General features: G+C 40.1%; 1 protein-coding gene and 1 pseudogene across 3 annotated transcripts in view; one reads left to right on the forward strand and one right to left on the reverse strand.

Annotated features, from left to right (window-relative positions):
• The window catches only part of LOC118592981 (contactin-associated protein like 5-1-like), a 934,683-nt gene that overhangs the window by 673,552 nt on the left and 246,403 nt on the right, over nucleotides 1-14,728 (reverse strand). The window lies entirely within an intron of this gene.
• Nucleotides 8,299-9,050, forward strand: LOC118592982 (annotated as a pseudogene).

The following is a 14,728-nucleotide window of genomic DNA, read 5'->3' on the forward strand; positions in this document are numbered from 1 at the left end:
TTGTGAGAGACATCATCACAATAAAAAACAGGAGAATGGCACCTAAGGTTGTCCTCTGGCCAGTGCATGCATGTGTACATATGTGTACACATGGTCACATATACATGTGGACCTATGCTAATATAACTAATGGCTGAGCTCAAAGACCCAGTGGAAGATCTTGCCTAAAAAAAAAAAAAAGCTGGAGACAGAAATCATCCAACCCTAACCTCTGGCATACACACACACACACATGTAAATATGCATGTAAACCCACATACATATATGTAGTCATAGAAGCAGGGGTGACAGGAGCATGGGACACAAAATGTCGTGCCTGGATCTGCACCCTACTTTGGAGTATCTGTCTAGGAAAGTTCTGTAACATCCTCTAGTCCTTGCTCATTCACCTGCCAAGGAGATGGTGTTTATCTTAGTGGAAAGCTTAAACTCTATGGAATCACCTGGAGAGCCCACCATGTGTTCCCTGTTCCACCAGAGGGAAACTGATCTTTTGGAGCCTCAGAATTCCTAGCTGCAAAATGGGAAACATTATTCTTACAGAGTCTGCTCTTCAAATTCAAATCAGTTGGTAACAGTTATGTGTCAAGCATTGGTCAGGCATCTTAACATGCTCTGTCAGAAGTCATGCAAAGATTGAATAAAAGAAGCATCACCTTCTGCAGCAGTTTTTGGAATTTTAGGAAACTTATTTTCATTGGATGCATGATTAAATAGAAAATTGCAGCTGTGACCAGTTCTGTAGAGGTGGAGTCATTTTCATTGATCAGATAAGACTGATTGTGTGTGTGTGTGTGTGTGTGTGTGTATGCATGAAGAGGCCAGAGGATAACCTCAGGTGACCTTCCTCAAGAAACAGCCATGTCATTCATTTAGACAGAGTGTCTTATTAGACTTTAGCTCACTAAGCAGGCTAGCGAGCCCCCAGGATCAGCCGGGTCTGCTTCCCCAGAACAGGCATTATAAGAGTGCTCTGGCATGCCTGGCTTTTTAAGTGGATTCTGGTGATCTAACTCGGGTCCTAATGTTTGTGTAGCAACTTCATTACTCACTGAGCCACCTCCAAGTCCATGTGATGAGGTTTTTTTTCATTTAGAACATTATCCACAATTGCTGATTCCCAAGATTAATGAGGAGGAATAACTCTAGTCAGTTATATCATTTTATATCATCTACATGGATGTTGTTTACAGAACACCAGAGCTTCAGGATCTTCTATTATTCCCATTTTAGAATTAAGTGTATGAAGGTTTATTATGTCTAGGCATTAAATACAAGGTATTTATACCAAAAACTGGAATTCAAACACAAGTTCATCTTATTTCAAAGTCTTTCACTTTGCCACCAGTCATGTGTTTGGGCTTTTTAATGAGTCAAGGCTTGTTTGAATTATCTACTTAAATGTTTCATGGAAGCTTGAAGACCGCTCTGAGTTATTTCTTAGAACCCACACTGTCTTGAGCCTATTTAATTCAGACAGGAGACTGCTGATTCATTGGCAGAGAAAGAGGAGAGAATAGACAGGAAAAGTGAGTTTAGAGTGTGCCAGTGTTACCTGCCTGCAGCTGACTAGCGACCACAATCTGCTGGGGAGGAAGGCCTGGGTTCCTTACAGAAAGGCCCTGCTGGTTGGCTTTAGCCTGGGAAGTAGAGCTGCAAGAGAAGCCTTTTTTTTTTTCCATAAAATGTCCCATCCGGTTTCCAGACTGATCAGAGGCAACCTTGCATCCATTCTGGGAAGCCACCACAGAAGCAGCAAGGTGAAGCTCATTTCTTATCCTTACCTAATTGGTCTCAGGAGAATCCAAACTTGCCAAGCATCCTGGACTAGCTGCCTTTTCCTTGGGGTTGGCTTTCTCAGTAACACTAGCCACATATCAACAAGGCTCATTTAAATATCACTGCATACAAAGCAAAATTAATAGTATTATTTTGAGGAAAAAACTGCTTTGAACTTTATATAAGAACACGTGTTTAATCCATTTTTCTTACTATCTTATCCATGCTCAACAATACATTTCACAGAATGGTAGTTGAGAATAATAGTTTTGCTAAACTTCTGAGTGTTACCAGGAGCACAAAGGATAAGGATTTAGGAAATAAACATTATATTAATTTTAGTTAAGTTATTTAAAGCAAACATGTTACTTTCCATGACATCTTTCCTTTTAATCTTTAAACTCATAGCCTCTGAAGAAGTGAGGGAGAGAGGTGTGGCAGAAAGCCCTAGCCATTTTACTGTTTCTCTGTTTGACCCCTAACCAGGAGTTTTCTGGCTTCAACTGACTTGAAAAATCTGAAAGAATGCCTTTGTTATGTCGCTGTGAGCCTGTGATCTCCACACAGTGCTAAAATCACACAGGAGTTCAGTACATATGCTTTTAGTGATTAATCCAATGTATTTCATTCCTAGTGTTAGAATGAAATTGTTGATCTAAAAGCTTCTTTCAGTATTTACTTATTCTAGAGTTTCAGTAAGATAAAGAGCTTAATGACTAGCTACAAAATCATCATGGAAAGGTCTAGACAAATGCAGTGAAAGGCCAGGGCACAGCAAGAGTCTTTCTTTATATTAAGCAATTGCTCTGAAGTGAAGGGTTTTTTGTTTGATTTCTTACTAATTATGATATAACTATTAGTTATTATGTTTATTTTAAATGCATAACTCTTCAAGTAATTAATAATGTTTTTATTCATGTTAATTGCACTCAATACTGGCTTTTATGTGACATTTTCACACATGTACATAATGTGTTTCAAACATATTCACCCTGTCACTCTCTCCTCCATTTCCCACTCCCAAGTTCTCTCAAGTGTATTATTACAATCATCTTAGGCATATATAATTTTCTAATGCTGAGTATGATAACATTGTTGTGAAACAAAGAACATCGTCTTTTATTTGTGTCCTCCTTATCTTTTTCCTTCTCCTCCCCCTCTTCCTCATCTTTGTCATGCTGTAGTTGTATGAGGAACCACACATGATGGCAAGCACTGGACCACAAAGTCACATCCTTAGTCCTATGTTCTTTTTTATTTATTTGGGGAGCTGAATAAGAGAAAGGAGTTCAATCAAAGGCAACATGTTCCCAGAGGGTTGGCATCTCTGAGGGGAAGCCAGCTAGATATCAGAGAAGAGCGGAACATGGTGAGGACATCAGCCAGGATCTGATATTCTCTTCTCCTTTCGGTGTTGGATCACTCTCATCACCAAAGCTTTGAACAACTTACTCTAAACAACTACCTGTGCAAGTGGTGGGGCATTTCCAACAAACACTGCCCAGAAAGACGGGGCTTGGCCATGTGCAACAAACTGGGAAGTTGGGATCAAAATTAGGACTTGAAAAACATAGAATAAAAAGTTTTTTATATACACAGAAAAGTGTAGCAGGATTCTTAACAGGTCTTATTAATAAAATCAAACCTGAGGCCAGTTATTGGGGTGAATACTGGAAGATCAGAGAAGCAGAACAAGCCACAGTTTCCTCACCTCGCCAGTTCCTCAGCTGATCTTGTTTCCCCAGACTGCAAGCTTCTGAGTCCTCATCCAAATGAATCTCAGCTGAACTGTGATGCTACAAAGCCTAAAAGCAAAGCTTAACCAGCCAAAATGCTGAACCACCCAAATGCTTCTAGTTTCTGGTCTTCATGCCTTATATATCTTTCTCTTTCTGCCTCCACTCCCTGGGATTGAAAGTGTGTGTCACCATGCCTAGCTGTTTCCAATGTGGCCTTCAGCTTACAGAGATCCAGAGGTATTTGTGTCTCTGGAATGCTGGGATTAAAGGCATGTGCTATCACTGCCTATCCCTCATGTGTAATATTGTGGCCATCCTGTTCTCTGACACCAGATAAGTTTATTAGCCCACACAATATTTTTGGGAACACAATACCACATTTTCAGTAAAATAGTATATGCAAGTTGAAACTGGACATTTGGGTACTTATAAAGGAAAATGCTAATGGACTTTATAAGCATAGGATAATGTTTAATACACATTTTATTCTGTTGAGCAATAAGTAGTGTTTATCTAAAGGGATGAGGGGCAGTGAAAGTAAAGATGCACATGTGGGAGGGAAGACAAAATGACAGGTGAGTCTCTAAGTCCATCAGATTCTACTTGGAAGGTTAGCATCACAGAAGCCCACTGTCTTAGTCAGGGTTTCTATTGCTGTGCAGAGATACCATGACCATGGAAATGCTTATAAAGGAAAACTTTTAATTGGACTGGCTGACTGTTTCAGGGGTTCATTACAATATCATCATGGTGGGACATGGTAGCATGCAGGCAGACCTGGTGCTGGAAAAGGAGCTGAGAGTTCTACATCTGGATTGGCAGGCAGCAGGAGAGATTAAGTCCCCATCTGGAAGTAGCTTGAGCATTTGAGACATCAAAGTCCACCCCCACAATGACACACTTCCTCCAAAAATGACACACCTACTCCAACAAGACCACACCTCCTGATAGTGCCACTCATTATGGGCCAAGCATTCAAATAATGAGTCTCTGTACACCATCTCTATTCCAACCTCCACCTCCACCAAAGTAAGGACCTTGACTCTTCTCCAACCTGTTGTGTCACTATTGCCTCCAAATTGGAAAGTTTGCATAAAAGCCTTAGGAAGGCTTCTGATACTTGAGATTCACAAGCCCCTCCCCAAAGTTACATGAGCAGGAACAGTTGCTAAGGTGACAAGACTCTCCAAGACTGAGCTGTGCAACAGGAAGCTGTCAGGATGCATTTTTGTGAGTTGTCACTCACACTGGGTGGGCTGTTCAGTGATGTAGACATTTATGAGTCAGCCATGTTCCTGCAATACCCCTCAATCATACTCCTGTAAGAAACACCAATAATCTCACTGATTCATTAAGTTCAAAATGGGTAGAATAGGTTTATTTATTTATTTTTTAATGTTACTGGTGCCATACCCATTCAAAAAATAGCAAATTTCCTATGGCTTTGTGAGAAGGAAATAGGCAATAGGCAATCAGAGATGGAGTCAGAGGGAAAAAGACAACACTCTTTTGTTTGTTTGCTTTTTTGAGACAGGGTTTCTCTGTATAGTTTTGGTGCCTATACCAGATATTGCTCTGTAGACCAGGCTGGCCTCGAACTCACAGAGATCCACCTGGCTCTTCCTCCTGAGTACTGGAATTAAAGGCATGCACCACTGCTGCCTGGCCAAGATGACACTCCTATGTAACAGCTGGACTATAAATAGGTGATAGCTAAACTTTAGCTATCACCTACCAATGGAAACGTTCCACACTAGAATAGCTTACTCAAGACTCAGGATGGAATTGAAATTTACAAGACTCATGAAATAAATAAATATTACAAAGCTCAGGAGCTCCTGAAATTTACAGGGTTCACTAGGCCCCTCTCCAAGGTTATGCAAGCAGTGAACAGATGCTGAGAGAGGAGATTCTCTGACCAGCCCAGCTGTCTGCAAGTCATTCAGAGAGCTACAGGGTTTCAGCTTCTGCAAATCCTTGCTCAGAGTGGGATGGGATGGGCTTTGCAGTGGTATAGTTTTCACTGAGTTATTCCTGCTCCAATAGCTGACTTCAGTAAACTTGCTGGTTCCCTAAGCAAGACACAGGTGGAATAATTTCTGTTGTCTCTTGTCTGGGGTGAATAGATATTTGTTCATGTCTGCCCAGGAAAAGTCAGACAACAACTATTAAAAATTAGACATTGGGTCTGATTGTTCAGAATTCTAATAATTCACAGAAAATGTGAAGATCATCACCTATCTAGGGAGTTTCATTTTTTAAATGGGCAAATACATGAATACATGATCAGCTACTAGGCTGTTAAGATTCTGCTATTTCCATATAAAATTGACTCTAACGAATAACTAGCCATAGGTAAATGTTTTCAAAAATCTGTTTAGGTTTCATCACTGCAGGAGGAACAGCCTAACTTTTGATTGAATTACCATATTTTTATAGTATTTTCCCTTCTGAAAATAATTTGTTATTCTCTTGGTGAATATTAATTAAATGAGATGAATCTGCTTGTACCTTATTATGAACTTGATATTTTCTGTGTTTCTCCTTAAATGTAGCATTGGGTCTATTTGCTTTAGGAACTTGGATATTCTGGGCAACTTTGATATTATTTCATCTAACTTAATGATCGACTAATCTATATTGTGAAGTCTGCCATTTTGGCACTAAAATTCCCTTTAACTTTTGTAGTTATAATCGCATCTGGTGCAGATGCCGTGCTGTGACAAAACTACCATGGGCATCTCAACATAGTGACAATACTACTCATCTTCTGAGAGGAGAGAGATGCATGGCAGCAAGGTAACAAGCCAAAGCAGGACAGACCTCATCTTGAGGGTGGCCCCTCCTGTGAAGCAGTGGTGTGATAATGGTAACCCTATGAAAACTTTTGTAAGCAGACCACACTTGCTAATTGTTTGATATTTTCTCCCCTCGACCTAAATTGGGTCGTGACTGCAAAGGGTAAATGGTCCCTTTTCTTCCATTAGAGCAAGTGTGTGTGTGTGTGTGTGTGTGTGTGTGTGTGTGTGTGTGTGTGTGTTTGCTCATATTATCATGTTCATGTGGGTATGAATACCTGTGTATATGTGTGTGAGGGTGTATAGAATCCAGAAGAAAATTTTGGGTATCATTCCCTAGGAGAAGTCTACACAGTGTTTTGTGATAGGGTTTCTCACTGGGCTCTAGTTCTCCCACTGTTCTAGAGCTACTTGCCAACAAGCTCCCACGATCCTCCTGTTTCCAACTCCACAACACTAAGATTGCAAGCACAATCCATAACATCAGGCTTATTATATATGTTGGTTTGGGGACTCAAACTCAGGATTTCATTCTTGCATGGCAAATGCTTTACTGACTGAGCTATCTTTCCAGGCCCCAGAGCTAACCATGTTAGTAGATAGATGAACCTAACTAATGAGCTAAGGCCATGCTTGATAATGGTAATTATAATAACATTAAAAAGGATGCCTGACTGAATATTTCTTATAATATAATATACAGCAAACATTTAGGAACTAAAAACTGACAAGTATTGTATGGATCCCCTCATTTATATAAGAAATAAATACAAAAATTTTGTAGTAACACCAATGAGCATAGACTTTTGGTTTGGGTTACTTCTTAGTTTTGAACATACAGCAAGTGAAGTATCAGTATCTGCAGTAACAAAAGATGACTTTGGACTCCTGATCCTTCAGCCCCCACTTTATTCATACTTTTTTTTTTTTTTTGCCGGCGCTGAGGACCGAACCTAGGGCCTTGTGCTTGCTAGGCAAGCGCTCTACCACTGAGCTAAATCCCCAACCCCCAGCCTCCACTTTCTAAGTGCTGGGATTTCACTCATGTACTACAACAGTCTATTTTATAATGGTGGGACTCAAACCCAGGGCTGCCTGCATGTTAGGCAAGTACTCTATTAACTGAGCTACAACTCCAGTCTCAGAATTGCTTTGAGTTTGCCTAAAAGTCTACTGCATTTCCCCTGGAAGCACTCTACTCTTTCAATATGTAAGTAACAAGAAATAAAGACCCCAAATCATATTTTTGTGGAGCATCCCAGAGAGAAAGAACACTATAGAATAGCTTTCCCCTTAACCTGAGTTTGGAGGGAGCACATGACACATGTATAATACCAGAGTCAGATTCTGTTAAACTTTCCTCATGGAAACATACTTTTACTCAGATTCTGAGAAAATTCTTGAAATCTTGCAAGTTTGAGCACAATGTCTTCTCTTTGGGTTGGGCCCATCATCTGAGCATGTGCAATGGATTCCTTTTGTTTCCAGTAAGAAGCGTAGTACTTTAAGTAAATTAAGACATATACTTATACAAATACTCTTGGGATATTGGATGACCCTCTGTTTAGTGAGTAAATTAAATTTATCAATATTTCCTTGAAGTTGAAATAAAAAATAAAATAGCCTCCTGTTCCCTATCAGTGTCTTTTGTTTTCAAATTAACTGACAGGTTGGGTACAGTGTCCAGCATGAGGTATTAGTCTTCTTTGTTCATTTCCTATATTCTCCACAGTTATTAACTTCAGAGATGCTCTCTATTTCACACTCATTACTTCTAAATTCATATAGAAATATTGACTAAAAAAGTTATTCCATATACCTTTGGTTTTTGTAGATCTTAAAATACTTCCCAGGAGTGATCCATCATGCAATAGAGCTTGCTAAGCCTGCAGGAGGTCCTGAATCCAAATTCACAATGCCCCTTTAAGAATCTGGGTGTGGCTCTTTTTCTTGGAGCCTCCTAGGTGGTCGGCTGTTTCAAGATGAAGCTGAGTGTCTCCTACCCTGCCACGGGCTGTCAGAACCTCATCGAAGTGGATGATGAGCGCAAGCTTCATATGTTCTACGAGAAGCGCATGGCCACAGAAGTGGCTGCCGATGCCCTGGGTGAAGAGTGGAAGGGTTATATGGTCCGAATCAGTGGCGGGAATGACAAACAAGGTTTTCCCATGAAGCAAGGCGTGTTGACCCATGGCAGAGTGCGCCTGCTGTTGAGTAAGGGGCACTCTTGTTATAGACCAAGGAGAACTGGAGAGAGGAAGCACAAGTCTGTAAGAGGATGCATCGTGGATGCCAATCTCAGTGTTCTCAGCTTGGTTATTGTAAAGAAAGGAGAGAAGGATAATCCTGGACTGACAGATACTGCTGTGCCTCTTCGGTTGGTCGGTTGGGACCTAAAAGAGCTAGCAGAATCCAAAAGCTTTTTAATCTCTCTAAAGAAGATGATGTCCACCAATACATGGTCAGAAAGCCATTAAACAAAGAAGGTAAGAAGCCCAGGACCAAAGCACCCAAGATTCAGCGTCTTGTTACTCCACAGGTCCCTCAACACAAACACCGTCATATTGCTCTAAAGAAACAACGAACAAAGAAAAACAAGGAGGAGGCTGCAGAATATGCTAAACTTTTGGCCAAGAGAATGAAGGGAGCCAAAGAAAAGCACCAGGAACAGATTGCCAAGAGATGTAGGCTGTCCTCTCTGAGAGCTTCTACTTCTGAGTCCAGTCAAAAATAAATCTTTAAGGGTAACAAATACATGATCATACCATAAAAAAAAGAATCTGGGTGTGGCCACATATTCATCTGTAGCCCTGTGTTTTGGGGGTAAAGATATTGGGGTTTGTTGTCTACCAGCCTGCCTCAAGATTCAATAAAGAGAGCTGCTATCAAGGAACAAGGTGGATAGAAATAGAACAGGGCATCCAATGTCTTCCTCTGGCATCTGCAGTTGTGCACACAGTGCAGGCAACACACACACACACATACACACACACACACACACACACACACACACACACACACATTCATATAAAACAACTATAACAAAATACTTCCTAAGAGTATTTCAGTGTAAAGTAGACTTGAGTTTGGCTGGTACTAAGCTTATTTTTGAGAAATTGTGTAACACAGAAAATTGATGGAAGAACAACAGCATCACACCAACATTTCCTGCTAGCAGACAGTGCAGAGTGCCAAGGGCAGGAGAAACTGGCAGCCATCATGAGTCATATGAGTAGTTCTCATAAAATGAGGCCTGCGGCCCAGATGCAGGACTAGAAATCTTGGTAGCAGTCACTGGAGAAGCAGCTAATAGCAGGCTCCACACAAATTGTGACAGTCGGGAGCTCATTGAGCAATTTACAGTTTGAGGGAATACTAGAGCCCATGGGCAAGAATAGAACATCAGCCCATGAATCAAGCCAGTTACTGTCCAATGTCATCAAAGAACTAAGAATACAAAGAAGGCAGTGGGTAGAGATGGCCATAAAAGCAGGTATAGTGGATTACAATGAGGATGATAAATAAGAGTAACATCAGAAGTTGAAATAGGCACTGCTAAGTGGGAAGGAGGTACTGACAGCCAATAGAGCTTAGAGATTGTACAGCTATGTAAATAATGAGGAAGATTCTAGACACTTGCTGGAAATGTGTGTGTGTGTGTGTGTGTGTGTGTGTGTGTGTGTGTGTGTGTGTGTGTGTGAGAGAGAGAGAGAGAGAGAGAGAGAGAGAGAGAGAGAGAGAGAGAGACCTGGAAATTGGAATCGAGATTAAAAAATGGGAGTATCCAGAATCAGTGAGTAAACCCACTGTTAACTGGTTCTGAAGAAAGGGGTTGGCATCAAAAATCATACAAACATGACAACCTATGTTCAGATCCCCTAGGACCCAAGTTAGAAGTTAGACACAGCAGCACACATATCTGCAATTCTATGTTCCAAGAAGATGGGAAGCAGAGACAAGAGAACCCTAGAAGCTCATAAGTGAGCTTGCCTGGTAAAAGTAGCAGTGAGCAACCAGAGACCCTGTCTCAGACAGCACCTAGGTAAAGACCAACTCTCCTGACTACCAAGGTTATGTCAGACTTCCTTATGTGCTCTGTGGCAAGCACATGCACAATCTCACACAGGAACATGCACACACACGCACACGCACACACACACACACACACACACACACACACAGAGAGAGTTTAAAAATCCACTAGGAGTGTCAACAGAGGATAAAGAGATTTACAGCTGTACTTGTTGTGTACACAGTCTGGTAGTAGGATTTGCAGCCCAACCTTGGGAGAAAATGTGAGAAACACATATAAAGGGAAGCTTTTTTTCTTTCACTTCTCATTAATTTCAAGTTTCTGCTGTATCACTCCCTGTATCATTTGAACCTAAAATAACCTTGGACAGTAGGAGAATCTAGTAGCGTTTAAGTACTATAGATGAGATGCTAAGAATAAAGAGTCAATACTCACAGAGCACTGTCTATGTGTCTGGCATTGCTCTGCCTGTGTTGAGAACTATGTCTTACCTAATACTACAAAGGTTTATTTTTGGTTTTGGCTAGAAAATTCAAATAACTATGCTATGGCTACAGAGCTATCAAGTATCTTAGTGAAAGAAATATGACTCTGTGTTAGTACTTCCTTTTCAAGAACATCTTTATAATAATATTATTAATTATAACAAAATTGTGCATTCATGTTGATGTACTAAATCTCAGCAGGCTTTTTACATACACTAGGTATGAGTTAACATGCTGTAACAAAACAGCTGAAACAAAACAGGTTTTGTCTGCGCTTATACTCCAGGGTGTGGTCCATCAGAGTGTTGAAGGCATGGCCACAGGAACATTAAGCAACTGGCCATGATGTGTTCACACTCAGAAAGCAGTAAGTGGTAAGATTTGGTGGACATTTCATGTTCACGTCTTCATTAAGTTAGGGTCCCAGCCTATGGCATGGAATCAATCACATCTAGAGTGGGTCATTCCAAATTACACAGATATAGAAGTTTCTTCACAGATTTACCCAGAGGTTTGTCTCTTAGGTGACTGGAGATCTTGTCAAGTTGACTGTCAGTGTTAACTATCACATAGTACATCACTTTATCATTCCAACAGTACATCACTTTATCATTCCAACATTATGTAAGGTATATACCTCTATGCAATTTTATAGACAAGAGAACAGGCTTAGACACCTGAAATAATTAACTAACACACAGCCAAAGAATGCCTAAGAAACTATGAAAATGTGTTGAGCTTATTGACCCCTTCTACTATTTGTGCAAAGGTAAAATAGTGTTACATTACTCTGACTCTAAAATTCTAAAATGAAACATTCTCTCTCTTTTTCTTTCCTGCTTTCCTATGTAGAGATAGGGGAGAGAGCAGATGGTTTCTGATTTCTGTGGTTCCTTCTTTGTAAGCACATTCAGGGTGAGTGTCTGAGATGTGTGTATGTGTGTGTGTGTGTGTGTGTGTGTGTGTGTGTGTGTGTGTGTGTTCCAACTAGTTCCTATAAAAGACCACTTTAATCTATTTTCATAACATAGTTAAAAGTAGAGTTGAGTGCCAGAAAAAGTACCTCTTTCATAAGCCAAAGCAATCCATCTATGTGAACTAAAGAAAAATAAATGAAAACTGGAAGTCCAGATCAGGGATTGGGAAAACTAAAAATATCTCAGAAATAAGCTTTTTGGCTGCTTAATTTTTGATTATAGCTATCAACAGTGAAGTCTCAAATGTGGAAGACAAAAAAAAAGTCTGTGTAGCAGGTACACACAATTAAAAGCTGCAAAACAGGAGTTTCTTAAGTGGAAAACCTTTCCTCAAAAAGAAAGTATAAAATCAATTGGAAACAGAGTTGAAAATAAAGGATCCATCTTTTTATGTATGGTAATGTGTGTATACATGTGTGTGCAGGTTATAGCTGTGTGTATGTATACTATCAGGTGACTATGTGTGCATGTGTGTGTGAAGATGACTCTGCATGTGTGTGCCCAAGTGACTGTGTGCAGTTGGCAGTTGTGTGAATGTGTGTATGCACATGACTATGTGTATATGTGAAGGTGACTGTATGCATGTGTGTGCACAGGTGACTGTGTGTACAGAGGACTATGTGTTCATGTGTGTGGAGACCAAAAGTTGTTCTCTACCTTATTTTGTGAAAAGAAGTAAATCACAGCACCTTAAGCTCACCCTTTCAACTAGGCAAGCTTCAGGGATCCTGTGTCTTCACTTTCCCATAACTGGGATTGCATAAAACTGCTGCACCTGACACTTCATTCGTTCATTCATCTGTCCATTCATTTATGTATTCATTTATTCATTGATTCATTCATTTTTATATAGGTGTTTGAGAAGCAACACTAGGTTCTCAGGCTTAACAGGGAAGGACTTTACCTATTGAACCATCTCGCCAGCCCCTAAAGCTATGTATCTTTTGACTCCAAAATTTATTTAAAAAACCAAACCTATCTTCAGGTGGATCCTTGTTATAGTTCCCTGAGTATGTCCTTCAAATTCCATAAGTCTTGCATGTAGTTAAGTGGAGTATTCCCTAAGCACTTCCTTTATCATGTACTGTAGCTAATCTTGGTGTTCAGGATGACACTCGGGAAAAGACAATCTCAACTGAGGGACTGACTCCATTGGGTTGACAGGTAGCCATGTCTGTGGGGCATTTTCATAATTGATAATTGATACAGGAGAACATAACCTACTGTGGGTGTTGTCATGCTCTGAGCAGATGGGCCTGGATCTATGAGGAAATGGTTGAGCAGGAACTGGAGCAAGCAAGCCAATAAGCAGCTTTTCTCCACAGGCTCTGCTTCCAGGATCCAGGCTCCAGCCTTTGGTTGCTCAGCTTCCTTCAAACATGGAATGACCCCTAAAAGCCAAATGAGCCCTTTCTTCCCATGGGTTGGTTTTGGGCAGTGCTTTAGCTCAGATAGCAACAGAAAGTAAACTAGCATACTGTGTTGCATCTTTGTCTCTAATCTTCTTCCTGGTCTCTCATATATCACATTCACCATGATATTAGACCTTGGTAGGTGTCTCATCCTTAATTTGCTTTTCAGACGGTCAGATGTGTCCTTCCTCATGATATCTGTCTTTATTCTCTTGTGAAATCTATTATATTTTTGCTCTAATTTTAAGTTGTGAGCTCCTGTTAAATATTCATGTAAATCTTACTTGCTCCATAATTTTATCCTGGTTCATTCAACCTATTCCTATTTCCATCTTTTCCAGATGTTCCACAGAAGTGATTTCCAATGTTCTGGGATCATAGCACTCAATAATTACAGATGGACAGTAGCACAGGTGGCAGACCATTTGTCATGGGATCAGGGTCTCTGTCAACCATGTGGAATGCTCATTTAGCTTCAAGAGCCAAGAGAGTTGATGATTCTCTGGAAATAATCCCTCTGTACCTCAATCCAGGAGCAAGAGGGTGACATTTCAGTGTCAATGACTCTAAGCTGGGACCTAAATCCAGATATATACAATGTGGTAAGCATCCACATATTCTAATAGTGAGAGAGTTAAGGAGGAGGGAAACTATCCAGCCCTTTTTATAGAACCATTTGATGTAATCACTGATATAACAATTAGAATAGGAATATGACATTTCAGGTTGACATGTTTTTTTCAATCTTGATATTTTGGTCATAAAACAAAACCAACTCCATTAAATTTACAAACATAATAGTTTCCAAATTACACATTCAACAAGAATTCCTATCACCCTCCTTTAAAACTTAGACAAACCATATGTGCTAGTTGGAACCAGGTGTATATGAAATCAGATATGTGATATTTAATCTTCTTGTCAATTTGACTAGATCTGGAATCTAGGAGACAAACCTCCCATCATGTCACTGAGGGAGTTTCTAGATTGAGTTAAATAAGTTGAGAAGACTCATCCTAAATGTGAGTGGCACCATCCCATTGGATGGAAAAAATGAACTGAACAGCAGGGTTCATCTCTTTCTACTTGTTGACTGCAGATACAATGTGAACAGCCTACTCATGCTTTTTCCACCATGAAGGACTATACTTGCAAACTTTAAGCCTCAGCAAACTTTTTCTTTCTTAGGTTGTCTTTGTCAGGTAACTTTCCTTGCAGTACAAGAAAAGTATATAATACAGAAGAGGCATGCTCATCTGGGCTGTCTCTCACAGTAGACAGAGCCTGGAATCTGTTACTTGTCATCTTTATATAGTATTGCTGCAATGTTCCTACAGGATGATCTAATGTCTGATTTTGAAAATTATTTAAAGATAGCTTATTTATAACACAAGGTCATTTGTAAGCATGAGAACTCTTTGGCTCATTGTCCTGGTCTATCCTTGGTATCACCTATAGACAGGGTCTGAGTATACAGAAAATGTCCTGTCAACGATGTATACATT

The sequence above is a fragment of the Onychomys torridus genome, chromosome 11 (assembly GCF_903995425.1).
Source record: "Onychomys torridus chromosome 11, mOncTor1.1, whole genome shotgun sequence".
NCBI classification, from domain to species: domain Eukaryota; kingdom Metazoa; phylum Chordata; class Mammalia; order Rodentia; family Cricetidae; genus Onychomys; species Onychomys torridus.